The following is a 15,951-nucleotide window of genomic DNA, read 5'->3' on the forward strand; positions in this document are numbered from 1 at the left end:
TGTGATAACCAACTCAGCTTGCTGTTTGGAATTTTTTTAATGGATATTTCCATTACAGTATGCAGTGCGTTTCTGTTTTCTCTAGGCTATATTCTAAATGTTTTTAAAAATCAGCCTTTTAATTTTTTAATTAGCCTGGTTTCCCAAAGAAAACTCTTTAAAAGTCAGATGTTAACTTAATCCTCTTTGGGTTATAGTTGAACAAGATCAGCAGAATTGACCTTGACAAAACTGCCTCAAAGGCTTCAGCACAGACAGGCCCTTTGCTATCAGTGAACACAGAAAACTGCTGGTATGGGAAGGGGCATTTTCTGTGCCTTTGATAGCAGGCAGACTTGTTTTTCTTGACAAGACCCTGTGTAAAAAGACTTAATATCCATCATCAATGTGAATTGAGTCATGTCCTACTGACATTAGATCCTCAGCCCCAGGGAAGACCAGGCTCTCTGCTGAAGGGCTGCATTAGGCGACTCAGTGACCGAGAGGAGAAACAGAGCATGACAGGAGCCAAATTACATTGCTAGAAAGGGCGGACCCATCACGCAGTTACTGGCCTTTCTCCATCTCTGAGCCCAACCAACAAGCAAGGGCAGCAAAACGCCCCCAGTTCATGTAACAATTTCCTAAGGATAGTCAGACTTTCCAGGATATCAATCTCAAACACAGGGTGCCCAAGAAAAATAAAAATTTAAACTCAAGTTTGAATCAATATGGTAACAGACAACTTTATACACAACAAACATAAGGAAACATTGCAGTCCAGACTCAGCTGCCATTTTCTTTCTCCCACAGAGGAAGCTGATCTGTCCAGGTTAGAAGGTAGGAACGGGTAGGGAGAGCATGGCAACGCTCTCCAAGGCCGGTTTCCAGTTGTTCCTTACATCCAGCTATATTCCTGCCTAGATATAATTTAGTCGTTCAACCATAGATGCTGTGAACTAGCAAATTCCTCTTTTGCTTAACCTAGTTTAAGTTTCTATCACTTGTCACCAAGAAAATTCTGACTCACAGAGAGGAAATGTGTGAAATAAGATTTTAGCCTTTCGGGGGTCGGGCGGTGGCGCAGTGGGTTAAGCGCATGTGGCGCAAAGCGCAGGAACCGGCGTAAGGATCCCGGTTCGAGCCCCCGGCTCCCCACCTGCAGGGGAGTCGCTTCACAGGCGGTGAAGCAGGTCTGCAGGTGTCTTTCTTTCTCTCCCCCTCTCTGTCTTCCCCTCCTCTCTCCATTTCTCTCTGTCCTATCTAACAACGAAGACATAAATAACTACAACAACAATGGAAAAACAATAAGGGCAACAAAAGGGAAAATAAATAAATAAATATTAAAAAAAATTTTTTAAAGAGAGAAGAGATGCTGATTTTAGTCCCCAACCCCACATATAAGTCAGCTGAGCAGTGCTCTTATCTCGGTCCCTCTCTCTGTCTCTCTCTCTCTCATTAAAAATAAAATAAAATAAAATATTTTAAAATAAATGGAAGCTGATGAGTAGAGGTACATTGGGAGAGAGACAATCTTCCAACTGTTGCTCACATAATATCTTATTATTGATCCTAGCAATTTAAAAGTGGAAAGAGATGGACATTTATGAAGCCCTCAACACACAGCTCAAAACATATAACGTACATTTAACAAAAATATCCATTCTCAGTGATCCTTGTGATCACACGTAAGAATTGTTCATCTAGAGGGCCATGAGATAGTTCATTGGGTAGGAGACTTGTCTTGCTATGCATGTGGCCCAAGTTCAAGTCGCAGCACTACATGGCAATGGGAAGTTAAGGTGCTGTCGTGTCCCTCATTGTCTCTCTCCAAATGAAAGTGTTGGCTCTTTCAAAGTAGGAACTCCAGCCGTGTTCCAGAAGATGGAGGGGAAACAAAAAAACAAAAAGAAAACAAAACACTAGAAAGAGCCTGATAAGAAAAAAATAGCAAAAAAAAAAAAAAAAAAGGATCTAGTGGTCCAGGAGGTGGTGGCAGTGATAAAGCTTTGGACTCTCAAGCATAAGGGCCTGAGTTCAATCCCTGGCAGCACATGTGCCAGAGTGATGGTTCTTGCTCTCTCCTCCTGTCTTTCTCATTAATAAATAGAATATTTAAAAAAAAATTTAAAGGATCTAGACTCCCTATATGCACTGGAACAAAAGAAACATAAAAAGTATCCAGCCTCTAAATTTAGTCCTGCAAGGAAATATGCCTTTCTCCAATGATGGTAAAGATGGAAATTATGGTGATTGTGCCAAATATACCTCTATATCCTGTGATTTCTCTTAGTTTCTCTCCATCCTGGAGTATTCTATATCAAATAAACCCTCTATCCAGAAAAGACCATATAAAACTCACCATGATGGGTGGGCAGTAGAGCTCCACGTTATGCGAACACAGTACGAAGCACAAGGACCCACACAAGGATCCCAGTTTGACCCCCCGTTTCCCACCTGCAGGGGTGTTGCTTCACGAGCAGTGGAGCAGGTCTGCAGGTGTCTTTCTCTTTTCCTATCTCCCTCTCCCCTCTCAATTTCTCTCTGTCTTATTCTATAAAATGGAAAAAATGGCTACTAGGTGGTCCAGGCGGTGGTACAGTGGGTAAAGCACTGGACTCTCAAGATGAGGCCCTGAATTCAATCCCTGGCAGCACATGTACCAGAGTGATGTCTGGCTCTTTCTCTCTCCTCCTATCTTTCTCATTTTAAAAAAAAAGGCCACCAGGAGCAGGGGATTTGTAGTGCTGGCACCAATTTAATAAATAAATTAAATTAAAAAATAAAACTCACCATCTCCTAGAAACAACAACAACAAAAAGCAAATGATTGTCTTAAAGTTGTGAGGCTCCAGCACTGAAAAATGATAATGAAAACAAGAAGAAACTACAGAATTTGTAAAGTAGTTGAGAACATTATGATGTTAGCTATTTTTAAAATCTTCATCCATTTTCATTCAAACATCTTGTCCATATACCCTTCCCAAAAGGTAGGGCTAATAAGACAAGGACTTGAAAAATGGAAATTATTGGTGTTGAGTTTAAAGGTAAGTTTTTAAAGTCTACAGCAGCTTTATCTGACTTTTAAACGAGAGAGAGGCACTTGCATCCTTTTTAAATTTTAATCCTAAGGGTTTGTTCCTAAGTGCAAAGAATCAAAGTTAAGACCACCCAAAGTCCAATCTTTATTCTGGCAACCAAAGGTATGCACACTAGGCCCTGTGGCTGGAGATGTTGTGTAAATAAAGTTTTATTGAAAGTCTCCTTTATTTGTTTATGATTTGTCTGTAGCTGCTTTTATACCAGAACAGCAAAGTTGAGTAGTTTCAAGAGAAATTGTATAACCCACAAAACCTAAAATATTTACCCTTTGGCTCTTTTTTGGATAGTGTGCTGACCACTGCAGTAGCCATAGAAAGGATGAACACTAGAAAAGAAAAATATTTTTTATCTCAAAAGGAGATAAAAGTTTGACTATAGAAGGAAGGGAGAAATTTAAGACTGGAGGCTAAAAACTTAGAGCTTTCTGCCTTGGAAAGTAGGCACAGAGCTCACAGAGTCAGAGCTCAATCCAAAGGGGTGGGGAATAGAAACCACAGATTGAACTGTGGGGAACTGAAGAGCAGAGGCATCTTTGGGGGTGACCACACCAAGGGTGTGGGAACAACCACAGTGCAGAGTGGTCTGCAGAAGCATCCAAATTTTTCCCATGTTTCCTAAAAAGGTGATTGGAGGTGACTGAGTGGGGTGGTAGCCTGAATTAAGTCTCTCAGTTATGACATGGGGATGCAATCAGTAATGGGCTGGAACCATGTGTGGTGGAGACTCAGCAGGACAAAAGCATCAGCAGAAACAGAGTCGACATGCAAAAGTCATCAAAGGGGCTGGCAAAATAGCTCACTTGGATAGTGCACTACTTTGCCATGTGCATGACCCAAGTTTGAACCCAACCCTCACAGCATTAAATGAGGCTTTGGTGTTGTGGTCTCTTTCTGATCTCCGCCTTCTCTGTCTCTATCTAAAACAAAACAAACAAAGTAAGAGTCATCAAAGATGGAGCATGCCACATGTTCCAGATGCCCCACTCTCAATAGTGGGAATTTTTTTTTTTTTACTTCTAAAATATATCTTTCAAGTCTCAAAGTTAATTTGAAGGAAATGTATAACATTTCATTGAAAATAATAAATAGCTGCAGCATATATAAGCAAGGTCTGTATATGAGTTGGAAATATACCAACAGCATCACATTTTAGTATTTTCTAAAGGGGAATTCAAAGGTTTTTTTAATGAATTAAAGTGATTTAAGATAGTAATTTTTGGGCAGGGGGTAGATAGAATAATGGTTATGCAAAGAGTCTCTCATGCCTGAGGCTCCAAAGTCCCAGGTTCAATCCTCCCCGCACCACCATAAACCAGATCTGGGCAGTCCTCTGGTGTTGCTCTCCCTCTCTCTCTGTCTCTGCATCTCTCTCAAAAATAAAATAAATAAAATATTTTTAAAAGATAGTAATTTTTACATGCAAAAGTAATTTACATTGAATAATCAAGTATAAAGTCTGAAATTTTATCAAAACATGAAAACGAACAACGAAAAAAACAGCAAAAAAATTACAAAAAATAGGGAGTCAGGCAGTAATGCAGCAGATTAAGCACAGGTGGTGCAAAGCGCAAGGACCTGTGTAAGGATACTGGTTCGAGCCCCCAGCTTCCCTCCTGCAGGGGAGTCGCTTCACAGGCGGTGAAGCAGATAAGCAGGTGTCTATCTTTCTCTCTCCCTCTCTGTCTTCCCCTCTTCTCTCCATTTCTCTCTCTAAAAAAAATTAAATTTAAAAAAAATAGTAAAGTTCCTATTTAAATTCCTGTGTTTACAAAGATTAAAAATGCTTATCAATAAACTATGTTACACAGAATATAGTATACTTTAAGCTATAATATAAACTTGCAACATGTAGCATTGGAAATTCTATCTGGACTTAGCAAAATAGTTTAAGCCTGAGTCTTTGATGTCTTCAGAAATTTGACAAGTATATATTAATAACTACTTAGTAATATATTCCAAGGTTATTTTTCTTTGAATTATTGTAACATTGCTTCATCTTAAAATATTTGTGTAAAATTATGAACATTTATTACATATTTGAGGATTCTCACAATACAGGGACATGAATTAAAAGGCTATAGTCCCTAATATATATATGAAGTGTCTTTCTTGCTCAAAATGCCTCATTTTCACATGTCAAGATATCTTAGAACAAATGTAACAGTCTAAAAGATGATCATTGATACTTGAATGTTCCCATAAAGTATGTAACACATCCACTGCAAAATTTAATACAAGTTCATTGAACTTCTGTTTCACCCTCCAAGCTCAAATTACCTCTGGAGAGGAAACTAAAGATGGGATCATTGAATAAGTCACTTACAACAAGTGCTGAATGGGCTGCCTGAAGGGTTTATAGCCACCCCACCCTTAACAGCATCTTTAAATTCATGCTTCAGAAGTTCCAAGGCATTAGGATATCATCAGCATTAGGACAGATAGCACTGGTATCTGAGACTACACTGTTCAACAGAACTCTGTTCTAGTGGGAACATTCTGTATCTGTACTGTCCACATGTGGCTTCTAAGTATAGTTGTGCAACGGAAGTGCTGACTTTATTTTACTTGATCTTTATTAGTTTAGTTATAATTTAAACAGCCACAGAAGAATGTACTAACACCACTTTAAGATTAAAAGGAATAGGGAGTCGGGCAGTAGCGCAGCGGGTTAAGCACACGTGGCACAAAGACCAAGGACTGTAAGGATCCTGGCTGGAGTCCCCCGCTCCCCACCTGCAAGGGAGTCGCTTCACAGGCTGTGAAGCAGGTCTGCAGGTGTCTATCTTTCTCTCCTTCTCTCTGTCTTCCCCTCCTCTCTCCATTTCTCTCTGTCCTATCCAACAATGACATCAAAAACAATAGTAACTACAACAACAAAACAAGGGCAACAAAAGCAAATAAATATCAAAAAAAATTTTTTAAAGATTAAAAGGAATAGCTGAAGAAGTCCATATGAATAAGAAAGAGTGGACATCATGACCTTGTTTCTAGTCCCCTCCCTCTTGGAGTGTCCTTGGCAGCTTCTCACATATAATACAAGCCAGAGAATCCAAGTGAAGAAGCAAAATCAGATTGTTTGACATAAGGATATTTCAAGAACTTTCATTTTGATTCCCACAGATCAGTAGGTACTGGTGGTGTGTGAAGATGGACTGAGAGCTGAAGGGAGGAAAAACAGATCAAGAAAGAAAATCTAAAGGAGCTAAAGGTAGAAAGGTGAGGTTGGTGGTGGGGAATGATGTAATCTCTTTGGCTGCTGGTTTCCTCTCAGACTCTCAGACCCCCTCCTGAGTCAGCTCCACACCCAGCTGTATTTGGCCTGTTCTCATCCCCTCTCTTTGCCCCTTCCAAGCCTGTAATTACTGACACCAGGTGCTCTCCTTCCACTGCGACTTTATCACACATGGAAGTGTGAGTGGTAATTTGCCAACCGCCATCGAAGTTTCTTTTTGAAAGCAGGATTGGATGGGTGTCCTATTACATCACTAAGAATCTGTAGACAGTAGAAAAGGAAATGGAATGTACTCAGGGAACAGAAGAGTCTGCAACCCGCTTCTCTTCAGCCCTAGATTACTGTGTGGAATCAACTGCAGGACTAGGGTAGGGGTAAAGGGGCAGTGACAGAGTCTGTGCCCAGAACTGAAAAGGGGCTTGTTGCAGAAGCTTAGGAGATCAGTACTTAGCAGCTTCGAATAGTTTTGTGATTGTTATAATGCCACGTTGAGATTAAGGCAAAACAAACAAACAAAAAAAAAGGTTCTTTGGTTTATCTACACAATAGATCACCCATGAGAACTAAACAGTGGCTAAAACCTGAACTAAACAGTGGCAGAGTCTGGGGTTTTAACAATTAGTAGCATGAGGGCCTGTGGTAGCAGACATAGTGCCAAGTGCAAGAACCCACACAAGGATCTCAGTTCCTCACCTGTAGGAGGGGTGGCTTCACAAGTGGTGAAGCAGGTCTGCAAGTATCTATCTTTCTCTCTCCCTCTTTATCTGCCCTTACCCTTCAATTTCTCTCTGTCCTATCCAAAAAAAAAAAAAAGGCCACAGGAGCCATTTTGATTTGTAGTGCAGGCACCACAGTGGATTTGTAGTGCAGGCACCAAGCCCCAGCAATGACCCTGGAGACAAAAAAACAATTAGTAGCATGCAGTCTCGAGTACATCAGACACCCTCCCCAAGCCTTAGTATGTGGTCTGAATAAGGATAATTTTCACAACTACACCAGGATGTTATTTTAAGGATTTCAATCAGCTGCTGTCATTGGACACACTTGATATAGCACCTGGCACAGGGTTACACTCAGACTAAGTCCAGTTTGATTTACTCCACCTGACCCTGTGAGAAGTGCCTGTAAGAGAACATAGTCAGGTTCTATATCTCGGAGAGAGTGATGAATCAGAAGCTGGTTTTGTGTCTCATGCTCCTGTGGGCCTTTATAGAAGTCTCTATGTAGGGGGCCAGGTGGTGGCGCACCTGGTTGAGCACACATGTTGCAATGCGCAAAGACCAGGGTTCGAGCCCCCAGTCCCCACCTGCAGGGGGAAAGCTTCACAAATGGTGAAGCAGTGCTGCAGGTGTCTCTCTGTCACCCTCTCTACCTCTCCCTTCCCTCTTGATTTCTGACTGTCACTATCCAATCAATAAATAAAGTTGATTAAAAAATTTTTTTAAAAAGAAGTCTCTTTCCTTAGGAAGGCTGACTGAAAAAGACTGCTTCCTCCTCTGTCTTTACTTGGCTCAGGAGATCTACTTGAATTTACAGGTTGGAAATTTCCCTAAAATTAATTAAAGAAGATAAGGAGGGAGTAGCCAGCAAGTAACTTTCAGTTTGGATGACAGAGTGGTGAACACATTTCATATTGTGACCCAAATACAGGGGACTCTGTGTTTAATGTACCTGCCTGCTCAGGGGGTCCTTAGGGTTGAGGTGAAGAGGGGCAGGAGTTAGCTGGAGCTACACATTACAAGGATCCCTGGCAGGTTCTGCCTCTTTGAACCAATTAATCTTCTAAGGAGCCATTGCTGTTGCATTTAGCAATCAGAATTCAGCACTTAGGTTGCCTATCACCCCATTCCCAGCAACATTTCCAGGGCCTTTGCGGAGTTTGGTTTGTGGGAATAACCTTCCCCTGGTCATATTTCCTTCTCTCTCATCAAACGACTCAAATCAAGGATTCATGTGTAAAGTGGGAAGGAGTGGGGATATAAAGGGCCAGACACAGGAGTCCGGCGGTAGCATAGCGGGTTAAGCACAGGTGGAAGCAAAGCGCAAGGACCAGCATAAGGATCCTGGTTGGAGCCCCTGGCTCCCCACCTGCAGGGGAGTCCCTTCACAGGTTGGTGAAGCAGGTCTGCAAGTGTCTTTCTCTCCCCTGTCTTCCCCTCCTCTCTCCATTTCTCTTTGTCCAATCCAACAATGACGACAACAATAATAATTACAACAATAAAACAACAAAAGGGAATAAACAAATAATAATAATTTTAAAAAGCCAGACACTTGCTTTAGGGTGAAGAGCTTGATGGTTAGTTAAGGTTACACTTACTCTAAGTAGCCTATGAGAATTTGTCTTAACCCCTTAAAACTGCTGAAAATACTTTTCATCCTTGACCTTAAAAAATGAAAAACAGGGAGTTGGGCGGTAGTGTAGCGGGTTAAAGCGCAAGTGGCACAAAGCGCAAAGACCCGCTTAAGAATCCCGGTTCAAGCCGCCGGCTCCCCACCTTGCAGGGGAGTCGCTTCACAGTGACGGAGGTCTGCAGGTGTCTTTCTCTCCCCTGTCTTCCCCTCCTCTCTCCATTTCACTCTGTCCTATCCAACAACAACGACATCAACAACAACAACAACAACAACAATAAATACAATAATAAAACAACAAGGGCAACAAAGGGAATAAATATTTTTAAAATCTTTAAAACAAAGAAAGAAAAGGAAAAAGAAAAAGAAAAACAATGGAGGCCAGGCTGTGGTGCGTCTGGTTGAGAACACACAACCCCAGGCACAAGGATCTGGATTTGAGCCTCCACTCCTCACCTGAGGGGGATGCCTCATGAGAGGTGAAGCAGGCCCCCAGGTGTCTAGCTTTTTTTCTCTCTATCTCGGCCTCTCCTCTCAATTTCTCTCTTTCCTATCAAATAAAATAGAAAAGGGGGGGATGGCTGCTGGGATCAGTGGATTCATAGTGCAAACATTAAGCCCCAGCGATAACTCTGGTGGCAATAAATAAAGAAAATAAAAATTGGGAGTGGGCGGTAGTGCAGCAGATTAAGTGCACATGGCTCAAAGCACAAAGACTGGAGAAAGGATCCCAGTTCGAGCCCCCAGCTCCCCACATGCAAGGAGTCGCTTCAAAGCGGTGAAGCAGGTCTGCAGGTGTCTGTCTTTCTCTCCCCCTTCTGTCTTCCCTTCCTCTCGCTATTTCTCTCTGCCCTATCTTAACAATGACAACATCAATAACAACAACAATAATAACTACAACAATGAAAAACAACAAGGACAGCAAGAGGGAAAATAAATTAAAAAACACTAAAAAATTTAAATTAATTAGAGAAAAATCATAGTACAAAATTAAAAATAAAGCCAAATTTAGTCATAGGGTTACACTTCCTGTTTATAGCCTTTGAATAACTAACTTCCTGAGCCAGCTGAGAACAGTCACTTAGAGGATGGCTTTTAAAGTAGTCCTCACTTTACCTGACAAGGTTAGCCTTAGAGTGATTGAGGGAAGTAAAATAGGAAGTAGGTGAGGAGGGTATCTGGGTCTAACTGGAAACCATTTGATTAAGTATTTTATGGTGTCTTTTCTAGGTCTTTCTACTTCCTTGGTGCACTTATTGAGTCACTGCTAACTATTATGCACTTTAATATATATATATACTCATATGCTCTATTTAATGGTCCCTGGTCTATACCTAGGTTCTGTGGCTTTATTAAAATATTTTATTTATTTTAATGAGAGAAATACAGAGAGAGTCTAGAGCATTATTTATCTCTGGCTTATGATGGTACTGGGACCTTAGAACCTCAGGTATGAAAGTCTTTTGTATAACCATTATGCTATCTCTCTAGTCCTATATTATGATCTTGACATTTTGTGGTTAAAAGATTAATTGGTCAGTTTGAACTTAAGACCTCAATGAACTTTATAAGCTGCATCTACAACTAAATTAAATATTCCTTATTGTGGGCCACTCAGAGCTCATCTGCAAGCACCCGGTCTGTCATATGTGTTCTGAAAATTTAAGCTCAGTGTCCACCACACTGGGGGAAGCTTGGAAGCTTTGGTGCTATGCTCTCTTTCCTTCTCTCTTCCTATCAGGAAGAGAGAGAGAAAAAGGGGGCAGAAGGAAAAGGTCATCTGGAGCAGTAAAGCTTCAGTGATGGCAAAACAGTTATCTTCTTGCTCACCCGACTATATGCCTCTGAGAGTCATAGATCTTAGGCCAGGGAGTTTCCCTGCCTGCAAAGAGGCAGATGAAAGCCCCCACTTGTCCCTACCTCCAACCTATGGGCTGATTCTTTAAGTGGCTGGAGGTACCCAGGAAAACAGCTGCTCACAGTTCAGGAGGAACTTTCATCCAATCACTGTACTTTAAGGCTTTGAATAGGCTGAAGGTACCATGAAGAACTGTGCAAGAGAAATTCTGAATACACAGATTCCAAGACAGAAACCTGAGATGTATTAATGAAAGGATGGGAGGGTGGAGAATTGAATGTATTTAAAACTCCCTGTAGGGCACCAAAGTAAAAACCCTGTGGTGAGGGGAAGGGTAGACATGCGGCTTCCTGGGCTGGAGGGGGGTGGGGTGGGGGTGGATGGGTGGGATGGGACACAGTCTTTTGGTGGTGGGAATGGTGTTTATGTACACTCCTATTAAAGTGTAGTCATATAAATCACTAGTTAATTAATATGAGAGGGGGGAAAATTTATTGTATGTCTCGAACTTTTTAAAACACAGACTGAGTCTTTTTAATATTTAGGCTGTGTCTTTGATATGTGGACTCTCTCAAAAGCCTAGACCAGGGAGAACAGAAGCAATCGGTAGCACAGCTATATACAAGATGCTGGGTATTATACAGCAAACCCTAACAAAGGGACTTTTCAAAGTTAACCCAATTACCAAATAATGTGATAATGATAATAACTATCCATTGTCTTCTTGAACCCTAAGACAGCAGGAACCTCACATTTCCACTATAGAGCCTATATTTCCCCCAGTCCTGGAACCTTAGTGTAGGACCCACTTTCCCACATGCCTCTCCCAATTCATATAAAATAATATTGCATCTACCGATCGCAACGTAATCAATGCAATGATTGCCACCTCAACATGCTTCAGCTCAGACTGTGTCCAGAGACTTCAGGTGTGGAATGACAACCCTTCAGCTTCACTACTCAGGTGAGACCTTTCCTTTCATAGTATTCTCTAATTCCATCCAAGGTGGCTCACTTCCTAACAAAGTCCCAAAACCTAGATATAGACCAGGTTCCAGGAGATAGAGCATATGTTCACAAGTATCCATAAACTAGTGCAAAATATATATCTGAAAGCAGAAGTATACTACTAGAGTTTGCAGTGAGTACCCCCCCCCCAACACTTCCTCTAAACTATTCCAACCTTTGGGTCCATGATTGCTCAACAATTTGTTTGGCTTTGTATGTTAACTCTCTTTTCAGCCACCAGGTTCCAGAAGCCATCAGGATGCTGGCCAGGCTTCCCTGGATTGAAGACCCCACCAATGTGTCCTGGAGCTCTGCTTCCCCAGAGACCCACCCTACAAGGGAAAGAGAGGCAGACTGGGAGTATGGATCGACCAGTCAACGCCCATGTTCAGCGGGGAAGCAATTACAGAAGCCAGACCTTCTTCCTTCTACAACCCACAATGACCCTGGGTCCATGCTCCCAGAGGGATAGAGAATGGGAAAGCTATTGGGGAAGGGGATGGGATATGGAGATAGAGTGGCGGGAATTGTGTGGAGTTGTACCCCTCCTATCCTATTGTTTTGTTAATGATGTCTCCTTTCTTAAATAAAAAAATAAAAATAAAAATAAAAACCTCCCTGAATTTCCAGATGAACACACCACATTAGTCCAGCCAGTGTTCGATCACCTGAGCTCAGGGCATTCAGGAGGAGGTGGGGGATAGGTAGGGGCTGTTTGCAGCCCCTTTGAACTCTGTCCCTATCTCGCTCTCATTTGCAAAAGCAGTGGCACCACCACAGACTGACTCTGCCTGTTCCTCAGCTCTTCTTGGTCCTTAGAACTGGGTGGGACAGAAAAACATGCCTGTCAGGTTTCAGGATGAATCTTTTTTAAAAAATATTTACTTATTCCCTTTTGTTGCCCTTGTTGTTTTTATTGTTATTGATGACATTGCTGTTGAATAGGACAGAGAGAAATGGAGAGAGGAGAGGAAGACAGAGAGGAGGAGAGAAAGATAGACACCTGTAGACCTGCTTCATCACCTGTGAAGTGATTCCCCAGATGAGGAGCTGCCGGGGGCTGGAACCCGGATCCTTACGCCAGTCCTTGCGCTTTGCACCACATGGGCTTAACCCACTGTACTACCGCCCCTCAGGATGAATCTTTATCTGCAGTCTCCCTAGTAACCATTATCACTCACTGAGCTCTTATTAGGGATCAGGCCCTAGTGAAGCAACTGACCTGCATGATTAAGCTAACTCAGGGCTGAAGAGACATTACCATTTCCTTTTCCCTGTTCATTCACTGACTTGCTCCCTAACTGTGTAAGTATCATCATTTCCCCTTAGTGACAGGAACCAAGTCTTTTCCACATCTTTGCTCCCACAAAGTTTAGCTGTGGGGCTTACGTTGGGGTGTACGTTAACTGTTGAAAATGTTAAAAACCGCTCGGCGGTAGTGCACCGAGTTAAGCGCCAGTAGTTCAAAGAGCAAGGATCGAGGTTCCAGCCCCAGGCTCCCCACCTGCAGGGAGGAGTTGCTTCACAAAGGATGCAGCAGGTCTGCAGGTGTCTTTCTCTCTCCCTATATGCCCCACCCCTCTCAATTTCTCTCTGTCCTATCCAAAAAGGGGGGGGAATGGCCACAGGAGCAGTGGATTCGTAGTGCAAGCACCATGCTCCAGCGATAACCCTGGCGGCAAAAAAAAAAAAAGTTAAAAACACTCTACTATGTTGCTGAGTGTGACCTACAGACTGCCAGCCACACTCATAGCATTTCCTGCTGACCTGCATAAATGGCCTTGCCTTATCCCAAGGTCAGAAATCTAAGGAGACTCTCCCACAGGCTTTTTCACAGCCCATCATGCATCCCAGAGAAGGAGCTCAAACTTAAACAAAGACTCTTAAGAGCCCATGGCAACAAAGGTAGTAGAAACAAACTGATTGTGTTCACTTGGGCAGCACATATACTACAACTGGAATGATACAGAGAAGATTAGCATGGCTCCTGTGCAAGGATGATATGCAAATTTATAAAGGGTTCCATATTCTTAAAAATTACTAAAAATAGATGTAGATGTTACTAAAAATAGATGTGGGAGGGATGGGACACAGTCTTTTGGTGGTGGGAATGGTGTTATATAAACACCATGTACATACATGTACATTCCTAATGAATTTCTAGTCAATTTTATAAAGAAAAAAGTTACTAAAAAAATTTTTTTTAAAAAGAAACAAGTTGATTCACAAATGTGGTAGAATCTTGGAAGTAAACCACAATGAATGTCATGTATAAGAGGCTAGAGCTATTCCATTATTGAATGATATAACCCCAAGACTTTGTCTAGCTAAAATGACAGTTTATATTTAGGAGCATGTTTACTATTCAACAACTATAGACCAAACGTATAAATTCTGTAAAAGAATATGGGAACATAACCCAAAATGATTTCACAGTGGCAAAAACTAACTACCAGACATAATCTCAACCAACTGATAAAAAAGTAACATCACCTGTAATGGAACAAATAGGCATGTGTCTCCTGACGCCTCCTGACACCTCCTGATGCAATGTACGTAGGAGGATAGGAAGTCAGTTTTGTGGCAGTCCTGTCAAAATGGCACCGTCTGAAACTAGTAATGAGAAGACACTGGACAAGCCCAAATTAGGGAATATTCTCAGAATAACTACCTTACACTCCTCAAAAGTACCAAAGTCATTCTAGACAAAGGGAAGATAAGGAACTGTTCTGGAAGGAAGAAACTAAAAAGACATGACAACTAAATACAATATATAATCCTGGGTTGAACCAGGGTATGGGAAAAACATCTATAATAGATGTCTTGGGATAATAGAGTAAATAGTTGTATTTTATCAATGATATATGCATATTTTTAAATAAGTTTTTAATTTTTTTTTTTTTTGCCACAGGAGTGATGGCTGTTTCTTTCTGCCTGCAAGTGACTCCACCATTCCCAGTGGCCATTTCTTCCTCTTCTTTCTTATTTAGAAGAAAGAGAAAGGGAGAGAAAGAGAGAGATACCTGCAGCATTGCTTCATCACTTGTGAAGTTTCCCCTCTGCAGGTGGGTACCTAGAGCTTTAATCTGGTTCCTGTACTTAGTAATAATGTGTGTGGTTCCTCAATGTCATATATATATATATACATATATATATATATAATTACACTTTCTATTAAAATAATAAATACATTTTAAAAAATATAGAGAGAGTGAAGGGTCAGGGAGATCTCTAAGTGGTGTAGCATAGTCCTTGCATGGATGAAGTCTGAGATCTAATTCCTGATACTGCATATACTAGAGCTGAGTGGTGCCCTGCTGTCTTTCTCATGAAATAAAAATAATCTTTTTTTTTTGAAAGAATATATATGAGTGCTACTTTGTTGGATATTGTGCCTATGTTCTGAACCAGTGATAAGGAAACAATAAGCCACTTATTGTCAATAAGCCAATAGTCCTCTATGAGAGGACTAGAGCATTTTGAAAATTGTACTATGTAAGACAGGACCCTGTAGGGAGTATATTACTAAAAGGCATATGGATATTGGGAGATCAATTAGATGAACTACATATGGGTATCATGAATTATTGCCCAGCGTTCATCTTCTCTTCCTAACTTCTCTCTGACTTAACTTTGAGAAGTCACATATACAACTTTATATTTAGTTGTGGTGTCTTCCCTCTGTGGAGTTAAGAGAAGGATCTATCCTCTAATTAACTTAGTTCCCACTTATTTCTAAGCCAAGTAATTTATCAGCCTTTCTATTAGTCTAGGAACTTCTAGTGATCTTTCTATAGATTTCATTTTTGCTTAAGTTACTGAAAAACAGGATCTAGTACCTGAAAAGGAAGGACCTTAAAGTTCATCCACTAAGTGATATACACTGTGCAAAGTATTTGTATTACATTATCTCAGCAATGTTTACAGCCCTCTACAAGTATCATGTCCCCATATAAGTACATATAGGCTAATTGCTGGCAGCATGAACCACAGAACCCAATTTGGAATTTAACTAATATGGAATGAAATGTAGCATACACATAGATATTACATTAAAAATTAGAGTTGAGGGGGCCAGGCAGTAGCGCACCAGGCCAGAAGCACAAGGACAGGTGTGAGGATCCTGGTTTGAGCCTCCAGTTCCCCACCTGCAGAGAGGTTACTTCACAAGCGGTGAAGCAGATTTGCAGGTGTCAATCTTTCTCTCCCCCTCTGTCTTCCCCTCGTCTTTCAGCTTCTCTCTGCCCTATCCAACAACAACAGCAATGGTAGCAACAGCTGGAAAAAATGGCCACTGGGAGCAGTGGATTTGTAGTGCAGGCACCGAGGCAGAGCAATAAACCTGGAAGAAAAAATAGAATTAGAGTTGATCCTTAGCAAGCAGGTTAAAGGAGAAAAGGCAAGTGTTCTCTCTCCAACCTGTGC

At 41.4% G+C, this 15,951-nt stretch overlaps 1 non-coding gene across 1 annotated transcript; it reads left to right on the top strand.

Moving 5' to 3' along the window:
- The first annotated feature begins 13,451 nt into the window (after positions 1-13,451).
- LOC132533581 (U6 spliceosomal RNA) lies at positions 13,452-13,558 on the top strand. The gene has a single exon (XR_009545445.1). It is a non-coding gene; the product is annotated as a U6 spliceosomal RNA (small nuclear RNA).
- Positions 13,559-15,951: the final 2,393 nt, after the last annotated feature.

The sequence above is a fragment of the Erinaceus europaeus genome, chromosome 16, assembly GCF_950295315.1.
Source record: "Erinaceus europaeus chromosome 16, mEriEur2.1, whole genome shotgun sequence".
In the NCBI taxonomy this organism is placed as follows: Eukaryota; Metazoa; Chordata; class Mammalia; order Eulipotyphla; family Erinaceidae; genus Erinaceus; species Erinaceus europaeus.